This window comes from Rhinopithecus bieti, unplaced genomic scaffold (assembly GCF_001698545.2).
Source record: "Rhinopithecus bieti isolate Rb0 unplaced genomic scaffold, ASM169854v2 scaffold_35538, whole genome shotgun sequence".
Taxonomy (NCBI): domain Eukaryota; kingdom Metazoa; phylum Chordata; class Mammalia; order Primates; family Cercopithecidae; genus Rhinopithecus; species Rhinopithecus bieti.
The window spans coordinates 992,697-1,006,870 of record NW_016815913.1 but is presented as its reverse complement, the minus strand read 5'-3'; the positions used below and the strand labels follow the sequence as shown (position 1 = coordinate 1,006,870).

Here is a 14,174-nt window from a genome sequence, read left to right as displayed (position 1 = left end):
GCCACTTCGCCCGGCTAGTTTTTTTGTATTTTTAGTAGAGACGGGGTTTCACCGTGTTAGCCAGGATGGTCTCGATCTCCTGACCTCGTGATCCGCCCGTCTTGGCCTCCCAAAGTGCTGGGATTACAGGCTTGAGCCACCGCGCCCGGCCGGAGCCTTATCTATTCTTAGCATATTATTTTCAATGGCCCCTGCAACTAATAGGGGCCCTGATGTCTAGAAGGATTCTGGATGGAGTTTAACTTCATGTGGTACTGCTTTTAATTTCAATGAAAAATTCCGGAGATTCTACTGGTTGCCAGTTACCAGGCCAAGGGAGGGGCATAAAGATTAAAAAGTCTAGGAGCGTAGATTGGAAAAGAAAGACACAGAAACAAATAGCTGCAATTCAGTATAATGATTTATATAATAAAAACATATTCAAGATGGTGTGAGAAAGGCAAAATGATGAGGTGCATGCAGTCCTGACACAGCTGCTTGTTATAGTGGGCCTAGAAATACCAATCAGAGCACATTGAGCCATAGTAAGCACTGAATAAATGCCAGCCATGGAACGGGAACTGAGAAGACGGACAAAGTCTGTCTGGAAGAATTGAAGAGGTGTCACAGAGAAGATGACATTTCCAAACTGGGTCCTGAAAGAGCAGTGTTGAATCTGTCAGGCTTATAAGTGGTATACAGAAATTCCAGACGAAAGAAAGAGAAGGAGCAAGAGTAAAGAGAGTTGGAAATGCATGACCTACATAGGGAAGTGCATTCAACTCCGTGTGGCTAGTCAGTCAGTGGGTGCAGGGCATGTAGAGCATTGACTCAAGCTTGGCTGGAACTAGATGCAAAAAGCCTTGTAGGACATGTTAAACGATTTGGACTTTGATCTTTAGGCAGTGGGAATTCAAAGAAAGTTCTTAGGAAGAGGCACAGAATAATGAGAAACGGGTTTTAGGAAGATGGCTATTGACAATCTGAAACATAGGATGAAAGAAGTGAAACCAAGAGACTTTCCTTTCAATGTCAGCATGTTAGATCCTATAGAAACATTGGTTTAACATCTCTAAGTAAGAAATATATAGAAAATAGGAGGCCGGGCGCCGTGACTCGTGCCTATAATTCCAGCGCTTTGGGAGGACAAGGTGGGTGGATCACTTGAGGTCAGGAGTTTGAAATCAACCTGGCCAACACGGTGAAACCCCATCTCCACTAAAAATACAAAAATTAGCCAGGTATGGTGGCGGGCACCCGTAACCCAAGCTACTCGGGAGGCTGATGCAGGAGAATTGCTTGAACCCAGGAGGCAGAGGTTGCAGTGAGCTGAGATAGCACCACTGCACTCCAGCCTGGTGACAGAGCAAGACTCCATAGAAAAGAAAAGAATAAAGAAAAGAAAATATAGAAGATATAGATAATAAAGTATGGCTTAAAAAGTTAGACACTTTGGAAATCTCAGGAAAGCTTGACTTTGGTGATTCCCAGAAGGTCTAGACAAAGAGTTGGGAGGCTGCTGGAATGGCGATGGGTACCTGAAAATGAGTGTAGCAGTAGAGGAAAGAAAGGGGTGGAGTCTATAGACACAGATATAGGGGTGAGAGGAAGAGCTGAAGAACACCCTAATGACCCTTTGGACGTCCTGAGCATCCAAAATGGTATGGATCCAGAAAACCCTGGGCCAGGACAGTCTTGGGGTGGAAAAATAACTGAACATCTGTAGTTGACAAAGTAAAACAGATTTCTATGCACATTACTTCCGATAATTTTATAGCACCTTGAAACATAGCCATTATTATTATTACATTCCATATGAGACTCAGAATGATTAAGAGAATTGCACAAGATCCTGATCAGCTAATGAATTCCAGATGGGAGTTCTATTCTATTTCTCCAGAAACCCAGAGAAGAGCTCTTTCTAGACCACAGCAGCCTATCAGGAAGCAGGAGAGTATAAAGAGAAAAATATGTTTTGCATTACCTTCCAGATTTATATGAGCTCAGTGTCACCCAATTTAAATTCCATATGTATATTCCAGTACACTGGACTATAAAGCAGTGCTCTTCATTAAGAAAAATATCTCTAAGCTATTATCTGGGCTACAGTATAGACCCAGGACCATGACACAGACTCTGTATGTAGGTCAGACACATGAAATGAAGCAGAAGGTATAAGCAATGGAATCGGAGGGTGAAATTGTTGGCTCTTTGTTGTTTGGTACCTTTTTAAATACAATGAGCATAAAAATGCAATAGAAATACAGAGAGGGTGGCATAGATAAAATGATACTGCTTGTGAAATACCTCCTCAAATCACAGCTATCAACCACAACCCCTCGCTGGCACACAGGAAGTCTTGTCTTCTAGGAGCTCAGAGAATGAAACAAAGCTTGATACTTGGAGCAAAGTGAGGCATCTTATGTTGACTTATAAAAGACAAAATGAAATGTAAAATAAATCTGCTTGCTGGGTACGGTGGCTCATGCCTGTGATCCCAACACTGAGAAGACAAGGTGGACGGATCACTGAAGCCCAGGAGTTCGCGATCAGCCTGGGTAACATGTTGAAAATCCATCTCTATGAAAAAAATACAAAACATAGCCAGGTGTGGTGGCACATGGCTGCAGTCCCAGTTACTTAAGAGGCTGAGGTGAGAGGATTGCTTGAGCGTGGGAGGTGTAAGCTGCAGTGAGCTGGGATCACGCCACTGCACTCCAGCCTAGTGATAGAGCAGGAGCCTCAAAAAATAAATAAAATAAAATAGAATAAAATAAAATGAAATAAATCTGTTAAAGAGAATGGTAGAGTTGTTGAACACTGAACTTTCACACCTGTTTTCTGTAAGAGAAAACCCACCTTCAGGAGAAAAAAGTCCTTCAGAGAAAATGCATGAACTAACATATAAGCAGAGAAAACTATCTTCTATAGGCATAATAAAGTCTCCTTTTCAAAATTCACTCTTTCATGAAAGCAATAAACACCAGAAGTGTTATTTTAAAGATATAAAATGAAGAACAATTTTCCTCTGAGGATACAGCCCCTCAGGAAGGCAGTCTTTCCCCCAGCATAAAGGTGGCCTTGCATCACAGAGTGAGGTTGGCTTTCAGTGTCTCTTACCTGTCTTCTCAACAATTCCTCAAATTCTCTTTCACTTAGAGTCTCCATTTCCTTTAGAGAGCAAGGCTTAGAGATCTGACACAAATCTCCTGAAGAGAAGACACTCTTGAAATGACACCAGTCTTTTATACTTGAATGACTACTAAAGGCTTCAGGTGGAGCAAGGAAGGGGAGAGTAAGAAACGGTCAGCGTCGGCCAGACGCAGTGGCTCACGCCTGTAATCCCAGCAGTTTGGGAGGCCGAGGAGGGTGAATCACCTGAGGTTGGGAGCTGGAGACCAGCCTGATCAACATGGAGAAACCCTGTCGCTACTTAAAAAAAAAAAAAAAAAGCCAGGCATGGTGGCGCATGCCTCTAATCCCAGCTACTTGGGAGGCCGAGGCAGGAGAATCACTTGAACCTGGGAGACAAAGGTTGCGGTGAGCCGAGATTGAGCCATTACACTCCAGCCTGGGCAACAAGAGCAAAACTCTGTCTCAAAAAGAAGAAAAAAGAAAAGAAATGCTCAGTGTCTGCTGGTAGAGGAATGAGCCTGAATCGGCATCAGACTGCTAATTTACCACTTTGCCTTTGATTTAAACAAGCCCACGGTGCCCCCCCCCAGGGCAGGAGAGCAGGCCTTTAGGTTGATTTTGTTTCAGGCTGTTTCACTGTTAAGTATAGTAGTATTCTGATAAAAATAGGATAAGAAGGTGAAGAATATGAATTGTCTTAATCTATCAGATTAATGAGAGTGTTTATCTTTCTCCAGTTTGAACTTGGGTTTGTGAAGCGTGCAGTCAGTAGAATCAGTACCACCCAAGACTGACAATCTTTCTTTCTTTCAAAGACAGAGTCATTTAAAATGTGAATAACTTTAGCAAAAAATAGAACTCCTCTTCTTCACCTTACTAGACTTAATTTGCATATTTATGACTTTTCTGATATTTAACTCTGTATATGCTTACTTTTAAATGGTTAGAATTTTATATACTAAACTTCATTTCATTTTTAACCAATCATTATCTTGTATGCTTCTTTACATAAAAAATACAGCTTTCTTATTATTTTAAATGAAATGATTGCATAAGAGTCTATGAAGTTAATGAATAAAATTGAGTTAATATCTTTATATTTTTAAACTTTGGAGCTTTTACCAGTAAAAATGATGTATAGGGCCAGATGTGCTGGCTCACACCTGTAATCCCAACACTTTGGGAGGCCAATGCGGGTGGATCGCTTGAGCCCAGGAGTTTGAGACCAGCCTGGGCAACGTGGCAAAACCCCATCTCTACCGAAAAATACAAAAAACATTGGCTGGGTGTGGTGGCACACGCCTGCAATCCCAGCTATTCGGCAGGCTGAGGTGGGAGGATTGCTTGAGTGATCTGGGAGGCAGAGGTTGCAGTGAGGCAAGATCACACCACTGCACTCTGGCCTGGGTGACAGGAGTGAAACTCTGTCTCAAAAAAAAAAAAAAGAAAGAAAAAAAAAGAGAAATTATTTGTTTCCCTCTGAATTAATTATTTAAAATAACAGGCATGGTGACTGACTAGTGGTACATGTAAAGGCTTTGGACGAAGAAAGATTTGAGTTCAGATCCTGACTTTGCCACTTTGAGGCAATGGGCCCATGAGAATACTAATTATCCCCTGGGAAGCTCAGATGCCTCTTCTTTAGAATGGGGCTAACAAGTCTTAAATGAGAAAATACAAACAGAGCATCTAATATGTGGTTGCATTGTGGCCATGGCATAATGAAGGGCAGCTATTGTGCTGCAGCAAGAACTATTAAGTAGGATGTTCAGATCCTTCCCTGATCCTCTCCTTCCAAAACACAATGCAGTACTTCAGTAAGCACCATGCCTACTCAGTTGTTTCTGTGCCTCTTCCACTTAATGAGGAAATTTTTTGATTGCTTGCATAAAAACCGAGGTATCTGCCACAGAAAGAACAGGAAAGAAAAGAGCAAGTTCCACATAAGTTAGGAACTCATGGGATAGTTTTAGTGTTGACACATGAGAGGTTCTGGAGCATACAAGAAAACTGGAGAGAGGGGTTTTTAAAAGGTTTTGCCCCGAGTCGGAATCATATCCCTCTCATGTTCTTCATCGACCAAAAATAAAGAATGTAGTGACTTTTTAAAATTTCTGTGGCTGCTGACTTCTGCCTCTGGAACATGACCTTGCTCTGAAAAAAAGCAGATGACCCCTAGATGTATAAGGGTTGCATTATCATGATCATTGTTATTATTATCAATATTTATTCATATATTTGGAGTCTAGCACCTGAGTCCAGGAGGTCAATGTTACAGGATGAAGGGGTTAAATCTCTTCATGGCTAATAACATTTTACTATTTAGAAAAACTGCTCTGGTTTACATGGCCTGGCACCTTTCAAAAGAGTTAAGTTCCTCCCCTGGTCTTAAGTGCCAGGGGCTCCAGCTGGATGAAGTGTGTTGGTCGTTAGGCAGCCCCTCTCTGGAAAACTCAGTATGCATCGGAACTTAACAGTGGTGGGACTCACTCAGTCTTTGGGGAGAGAGGATACTTCTGGAGAATCCTATCATCTCATAAGCAGTGAAGGCAAGAAAGGACTTGACAGCTATTCTCTCCCTAAGCTACCTTCCTTGCCCTCTCTGGGGGTATGTCATACCATAAGGGGTCAATCCTTAATGTTAATTGTCTCAGCAACTCCATGGTAAGTGTACACAATTACATCACAAATTGCAAAAAGTCTAATCTAGATTTGCCAAACAGATAAGAACAGCAGTTTCAGCTTTGAATGGATCCAATTCTTAGTAGCTTCTCAGAGGAGTTGTGTTTTTAAACAGCTTTAACTGTTTAAAAGCCGTTATCGGCCAGGCGCAGTGGCTCACGCCTGTAATCCCAGCACTTTGAGAGACTGAGGTGGGCGGATCACAAGGTCAAGAGATCGAGACCATCCTGGGCAATGTGGCAAAACCCTGTCTCTACTAAAAATACAAAAATTAGCTGGGCGTGGTGGCACACGCCTGTAGTCCCAGCTACTCGGGAGGCTGAGGCAGGAGAACCGCTTGACTACCCATCAGAAAGCTAAAAACGATCAAACAATCAAACCTCTGTATTAGCTCAAGGTTACAACTAAGTGAAAAGTTAACTTTAGAATAAAAACAAAACCAAAAAGCAGATCAGTTCACAAAAGCCACATACTATCATCAGCTCTATCAATAAATAATATCCCTGGTCAGAATAAATAATTAGGAAGTATCTATCTTTGCATTATAAATGGCAATAGAAATAAATCAGACATTCACACATACAAAAGGAATGAACACTCCCATGCCTCCATCTAATTAAAAAATTAAACATGGCCAGGCACAGTGGCTCACACCTGTAATCCTAGCACTTTGGGAGGCCGAGGTGGGTGCGTCACTTGAGCCCAGGCAACATGATAAAATCGCGTCTCTACAAAAAATACAAACATTAGCTGGGTGTGGTGGTGAGCACTGTAGTTCCAGCTACTCAGGAAGCTCAGATGGGAGGGAGCCCAGGAGGTCGCTGCTGTGGTGAGCCTAGCACCTGAGCCCAGGAGGTCAATGCTGTGGTGAGTTCGCATTACACTCCAGTCTGGGTGACAGAGTAAGACCCTGTCTTAAAAAATAAATAAACAAATAAATAAGTAAATAACGAAACATAAGAAATCTACAAACTAATATTCTGATCTCCACCAAGCCATACTAATAGAAGTCACAGAGTAACTCCTACCCACAGTCATAATTCACAACACAGCTTCTACAGTCAAGGCAATGTGTCGAATAAGTTTTGTGGGACAGTAGAATACCTTTAGTAAGTGTATTAGTTCATTTTCACGCTGCTGATACAGACATACCCAAGACTGGGTAATTTATACAGGAAAAAGGATTAATGGATTTACAGTTCCACGTGGTTAGGGAGGCCTCACAATCATGGTGGAAGGCAAGGAAGAGCAAGTCACGTCTTACGTGGATGGCAGCAGGCAAAAAGAGAGAGCTTGTGCAGGGAAACTCCCTCTTACAAAACTATCAGATTTCGTGAGACTTATTCACTATCATGAGAACAGCATGGGAAAGACCCACCCCCATGATTCAATTACCTCCTGCCAGGTGCCTCCCACAACACATGGGAATTTAAGATGAGATTTGGATGGGGACACAGCCAAACCATAGCAGTAAGATCTTATAGATATGTACAGAAATCTGAAGTGTTAAAGATGTCATTAAGTAAGTAGCTTTTTAAAAAAAATTATTTGACATAGGCCATTTTAAAGAGAGGCTTGAAGTTCTATCTAGGCTAGTGAGACTGGAAGCTCAGTCATCTTCACTCCAGATACACACACATACACATACATGCAGAAACATACCACATGCTACAAACATATGTGCAACCAGAAAAAAAGTCATAGATAACTGTGAATGGGAAAGAAATGCCTAATGCTCCTGAGGGCTAAGAGTGGGCTAAACTTGGTAGGGCTGAGATAGATGGCTGGCTTCAGCAAGGAGTTTGAAAGTGAAACTTAAATCTTTTTGACATCAGAGGTGAAATTACCCAGACCCATCAATCACCAGCAACAGTAGCAGCCCTCTGCTTCAGGGCTCCTGAGTCGTTTTTCTTCCTGCTAAATGACAAGACCCTCTGTGTAGGCAGAAAGGGAGAGGGGAAGGAGCAGGCAGGAAGCAGAAGGCAATGTTGAAGAACAGATCTTGTTTCCTCACTTTGGAGAGGACTGCTAATAAGCCCTCATAATCGTTACTTAGTTTTAATATTGGCACTCTAACAGAGATTAAGTCATGTAAGTATCTTTTAAAAATCAGTTACAGTTTTTATTTCATACAAATAACCACTCCTTCCTCTTTATGTGCCATACCATACACTTCCCAGAATAATTTATTCTATAGATCTCTCTCAGAAGACAAGAACCTGAGAACACATTGATTGTCAAGGAGGATTTATTGAAAAACATTTTCTATGGTTAGTACAAAGTTGTTCTATGTTAACAAGAACTGTCTACCCAAATATCATGAAATAAATCTGTTTACAGAATCCTTTCTTCTACAATCTCAGGCTCATATCCTGCTTAAGGCAAAGATGGAAACTTGGTACAACTACATTATACTGCATCTCTATTAGCATTAGCTAAATGCACTGCAAAGGTTCCACCTTGTTACCCTGACTTGAGTGGCCTCTCTTTCAGTGTGTGTGTGTGTGTGTTTGTGTGTGTGTGTGTGTGTGTGTGTGTGTGTGTGTGTTCTGGGCATGCAGAATTTCTGGCAAAGAGTTTTAGATCACAATGGCTGGGGGATTAAATGAGAATGTGTGTTGGTGGGAGTTCTTAATCTGACATGAAAATGAAAAAAAAAAAAAAAAAGAAAATGAAACTAAACAAAGGGAAAATGTCATGCTAGATGTTAAAATGCAAGTTTTACAGCGGTTTGAGATACTTTCAACGAAATAGTCAAGGGAACCAAGAAATCAGTAGGCAATCAGTTAGGAATAGATGGAAAGCGTTTTGACATAAAGAAAAATGCCACTGCCACCTCAACTTGGTGACAACTGACAATCAGTAGAGAGAAGAAACTATGGCCTGAGGCACATCATGACTTCAAGGGATTAGACAAGAATATACATTGGAGATTCATGTACTGTACACATACACATACAGAACACACATACATAGAGAAGATACACACAGAACACACACTGGAGTCTCCTGGAAGCTGTGCTACAAAGCAGTGCTTTTCAAAGCGTGGTCCCAGACCTGCAACATCCGTATTACTTGGAACATGTAAGAAAAGTTAATTTTGGGACTCCACCTCACCTAGCAAATTAAAAACTCTGGGTTGATGCCTAGCAATATGCATTCTAAAAAATCTTTCAGGTGATTCTAATGCCTGCCAAAGTTTGAGAACCACTGGAATTATGTTTCAGTTAGGTTTTCATTTCTAGCGGCTTCATCTACATGCAGGGTGTGTGTATGTATATATGTGTGTGTGTGTGTGTGTGTGTGTTACACGTCTAAAATTTTTTTAAAAGGATAATTAATCTTTAAATTTTTGCTTGGTTTAATCTAGTGGTGTTAATAGAAGAAATAAGAGACACAAAAATGGGATCAATAAGTAGAAATAAGTAAGCTAAAATGACAGGAAAGGGCCAACAGAAAAACAAATAATTTTTTATTTTCTCTTTCAGAGTCAAGTGTGAGCCCACTGAAATTCTACTGATGTAAAAAGCGTATTTGTTTTCATTTGGAAGGAGCCTTCGGAACCTCTGCTGCCACCTTCTCATTTTACAGATGAGGACCTGAAAGGGGTAAGGTTTTACTGACCTGCCAGGTTAGACGGCAAGTTCGTGACGCTGGGTCTGAGGAAGACAGATCTCAGGTAAGAGTTTAAATTGAGTAGATACTCTTGGTTTGGGAGAAAAATAAGGGCTTATCCACATTTTTTTGAAGTTATGTGAATCATTTAAATTGTCTTCCCCATCTCCTGGCTCCTGCCAGAGACTGGTGCTAAGATACGCATGATTGGAGGAACACAGGCTCGCTCGGGAGGTGACTGCCCAGCAGATGGATCAGCACCGCAGACTGTGGCCCCAGCTGCAAGGCTGCCTTTGCCAGAAGAATGAAAGAGTCTTTTCACTCTTGTTTCCTCCCTCCCCATGCCAGGCTCAGCACCAGCACCAGCCCCCACCTTCTGTCTGTGCATGCTCTCTTCAATCCGGGAAGGAAATCATAAGTGATTTGCCCCAAAAGGATTGCTCTTGAGTGAGTAAAGAGATAAACTTTCTTATTATTAATCACTACTGTTTTATTTATGCTCTATAATAACCCTCCTTCTTTCAGAAGGTATTCAGCAGGGCTGGAGGAGCTTTATTTTTAAGGGCTGGTTATCTGTCCCATCCCCGACCAGGCCTCAACATCATCAAAGTTCTGTTGTGTATTTTAAACTTAACAGGAAGTTCAATTCAACAGAAAGGCAAAGGTATAAAGAGCCAGGCCTGTGATCTCCATGGCTTCACTCTTCCTACAGTATGGAGTTCACTGCCTTGCACACCATGAAGGCTCCATAAATATTTGGTGGATTACTGAGTGAATGTGAGAGGGCAATGAAGGAAAATGGCCACATAAAGCAGACAAAAGAGAGAGTCCCTGAGAGTTGACTCCTTTGTTTATTACTTTACCTGTAGGAGTAAAGGCAGTCAGTGGGCATTGAATCATGTTAAAGTCACCCTAAAGTAAAGGATGGAAAACCAGATCCTTATGTATTTTCAAGCCTGGGCAGAGAGATCTTCCTGTGTTTTCTTGGGGGAAAGTACGTTGGCTTTGGAGATGCTCCAAACCAGATTCCAGGCAGTTGTCAGCAGCTGGGATAAATCAGTTATGGTTCCAGATTAAAATTTAAACTCAGAGCTGACAAAAAGGCATTGATGAAACCACAGCAGAATTTGGAGACAAAATTGTATTAAATGGCATCTTAGACCTTACACGTCTGCTAGTACTAAGATCATTATATATGATTAAGAGTATAAGACTAATATATCAGTTATAGGACATTTAGGAGTACATTGCAACACTCCTAATAACTCTACTATTTTTTCAACTATAGCTTCTGATACAGCTTTTAAGGGACTAAATGAATTAATACAAGTTAGCTTTTTTCATTTTGCATGGCCTCTTGCTGTTTAAAGTTTTATAAAAAGTGGGCCGGGCGCGGTGGCTCAAGCCTGTAATCCGAGCACTTTGGGAGGCCGAGACGGGCGGATCATGAGGTCAGGAGATCGAGACCATCCTGGCTAACACGGTGAAACCCCGTCTCTACTAAAAAAATACAAAAAACTAGCCGGGCGAGGTGGCGGGCGCCTGTAGTCCCAGCTGCTCGGGAGACTGAGGCAGGAGAATGGCGTGAACCCGGGAGGCGGAGCTTGCAGTGAGCTGAGATCCGGCCACTGCACTCCAGCCTGGGCGACAGAGCGAGACTCCGTCTCAAAAAAAAAAAAAAAAAAAAAAAAAAAAAAGTGAAATACATAAGATGATGACACTTGGAAGAAAGACGGGAGGCAAATGATCCTGGAAGAAAATCAATAGCTATGACAAAAATTACATTATTTAAAGAAAATGTTGTGCAATTTTTAAATTTATTTTTTATTTTTTGAGACAGAGCCTTGCTGTGTCACCAGGCTGGAGTGCAGTGGCACGATCTCGGCTCACTGCAACCTCTGCCTCCTGGGGTCAAGCAATTCTCCTGCCTCAGCCTCCAAGTAGCTGAGATTACAGGCACGCACCACCACACCCAGCTAATTTTTGTATTTTTAGTAGAGACGGGGTTTCACCATGTTGGCCAGGATGGTCTCGATCTCCAGATTGTGAACCGCCCACCTCAGCCTCCCAAAGTGCTGGGATTACAGGCGTGAGCCACTGTGCCCAGTCACCTTATTTTTCAAATTGTTATATTTGTGCTCAAAAAACATAGAGTGTAATATATTAAGATTTTTAATGTTAGCTCAAGTAATGACTGATTGGAAAAATGCAAGACATATCTGTAATATTGATAGCCTCACTTCTCTTAATACTGAATTTACCCATAGTAACCTACTGATTAAATCAACAAGGTATCTTAAGTTCTAGTTAACAGTATGACTTGCATGCAATCTACTAGGAAAGGCAGCTTTCTATTGGCAGAGTTTTTCATTTTTATTTTAATAAGGAGGGGTAATAGTATATTGGCTGGAGAATCATTGAAATTGTGGAGAATAGTTACTTCAGTGATTGATAAACATGATCTCAACACATTTGCTCTGTACCTTTTGTAATGGTCCTTCTTCCTCAAAAGCCACAGATTTGTTTGTGTTCATTTGGATGCTCATTTATGCCCGGTTTGGGCAGAGGACACACCTGTGTTGTTGTTTATTCCTGTATCCTCAGTAGCTCATATAGTGCTTCACATGCTGGAAGGGAGAAACAAATGAGCAAATGAAAGAACTTATTTTTTGTTGACATGTTTAAAATCTGCTTGACTGTTTCCTTGAAAGAAAAATGACAAGCCTTAAAGTTTTATAGCCATGATCATTTTACTATGGGCAAAGGTTTACTAATATTAATGTATGCATATTGAATCCTTTTCCTGTTTATATTCAGCCCTAAAGCATGTTGCAATGAGAATAGGGAACACACAAATAAATTGTGGGCCTTAAATTTGCAGAGGCAAATGACTATCCATCGTATCCTGAGAATACATAATTTTTGAAAAGCTTAGGAAAAAATGATTTTAATATTTGTGTCTATTACTATATTTAAACCAAAACTTCAGACATATTTTAATTGAACTAGAGGATGCTTTGCCAGACGACTGAATCATCACACAGTGAGTGAGAATGTATCATCGGTGAATAGAAGCCCTGCTTCCCGCTCACTTGCTTAGCTACAAGGCTGGGAATACACTGCCATCTACCTCCCTGTTTGCTTCATATCTTCTGTTCCAAAAGAAGTTTACAAGGCTTTTTTCATCTCAACTTAATTATTTTAAGATTTTTTTTTTAATGGTTTTAAGGAGTGGAGAGTTTAATAGGGAAGAAGGAAAGGGTAAGACAGAAGCAAGAAGCTGCCCTGTAGGGAGACAGAGGGAAGGGGTCTCCAAAGCCAAAACAAGAGGTCCCCACCTTGCCACGGATACCAGCCAGGTATATATGCAGACGCTGGAGGAGGCGATGTTTGATTTGCATAAGGCTCAGGGGATTGGTTTGACTAGGCATGTCATTCATGAAGCCCATGAAAACGCTGGCCCTCCCACCCTACCCTTTTAATATGCAAATATGGGGTGCCATGATTTTCTACACATGTGGGGATATGTGGGGGCGGCCATGTTGCCAGGAACATGTGGGGAAAGGGTAAGAAGGCCTCCATGTTGGGGTGGACCCAGTTTCTAATGGCCAGCATTTGCATATCAAAGGTTGCTGACCTGGCTCTGAGAGCCCGGGCTTTACAGGAAACTTTTCTGGAGATGCTTTAAAAACCGAAAACCTCCCAAGGACCCCTTTTCCTACAACACTCCCCACTATGGAGATGCCACACTACCTGCTGTTAGTGGGTTTTGGGGAGCGACTCCTTCTGGCTACTTCCTGCTGAAAAGGGGCGTCTAATGGGGAACAGCAGCTAGCGCTCCTCCTGGGGTAGATCTAAGAGTCCTCACAAGAATGGCGGGTCCATGTGTGGTTCAGTTTACAGCACCAGTTGGAGCGTGATTGCTTCTGTCTGATTACTGAATTTCCCTTCTGGGCGCACGCACCAAAATGATCGGGCTCTGATGAGTGGAGGAACACCACAGTTCTTGGTCCTCATGCCAGGTTAGATAAAATGACACGGACACACATGGGATGTTTTTAAGGAGTGGAGAGTTTAACAGGCAAGAAGGAAGGGAGAAGACAGAAAGAAGCAGCTCCCCCATTCAGAGACAGACGGAGGGGGGTTCCAAAGCCGAAAGAGGAGGTCCCCCAAGATTTTTATAAATGCATGTATTTTCAGACTCTTATAAACTAATAATGTTTCAGAACTCAGCTGCACTCAAAATTTCAACTGAAAAGTGAGTTGAGTATCAGAAATGGAGTCAGTACTTTGCACATAACAGGTGTGCAAATATTTGACTGATTCATTGAAACTGCTGAACCAGAAAATCATTTCTATGGAGGCAGGAAGTTGAAATAGGGAGAGAAATATAAACTTATCTTTGAGTTAATGAGGAAGTGTAGAGGATACCAGGGTAAGGATGGTGATGCTAATGGTGGTAATAGTAGTGTGATAATTTTGATAGAGACACAAGACAAGATTCCACGGAATGTCTGACATTTGAGATGGATCTAATAAGCAAAGAGTTGTGAAATATAAGGTCTGTTCCAGAACAGCTGAAAGTGTGGCACAGCTGGAGAGAATAGAAGATGTAAAGAGAGAGAAGAAAAAGAGGCGGGGCTGAGTAGGGAAGTCGGACCAGATTTTATGGAGGGCCTTGAACTCCTTTCTAAAGTATTTAGGTTTCTCCTCCAGGCACTATGGAGTCATTCAGGGTTTTTTTTTTTTTTTTTTTTTTTTTT

The 14,174-nt window shown here is 41.6% G+C and overlaps 1 long non-coding RNA gene across 1 annotated transcript in view; it reads right to left on the bottom strand.

Moving 5' to 3' along the window:
- The window catches only part of LOC108516585 (uncharacterized), a 44,108-nt gene that overhangs the window by 28,123 nt on the left and 1,811 nt on the right, over positions 1-14,174 (bottom strand). The window contains exon 2 of the long non-coding RNA XR_001881872.1: positions 11,895-12,038. This is a non-coding gene — a long non-coding RNA (uncharacterized LOC108516585). The remainder of the gene's footprint in view (positions 1-11,894; positions 12,039-14,174) is intronic.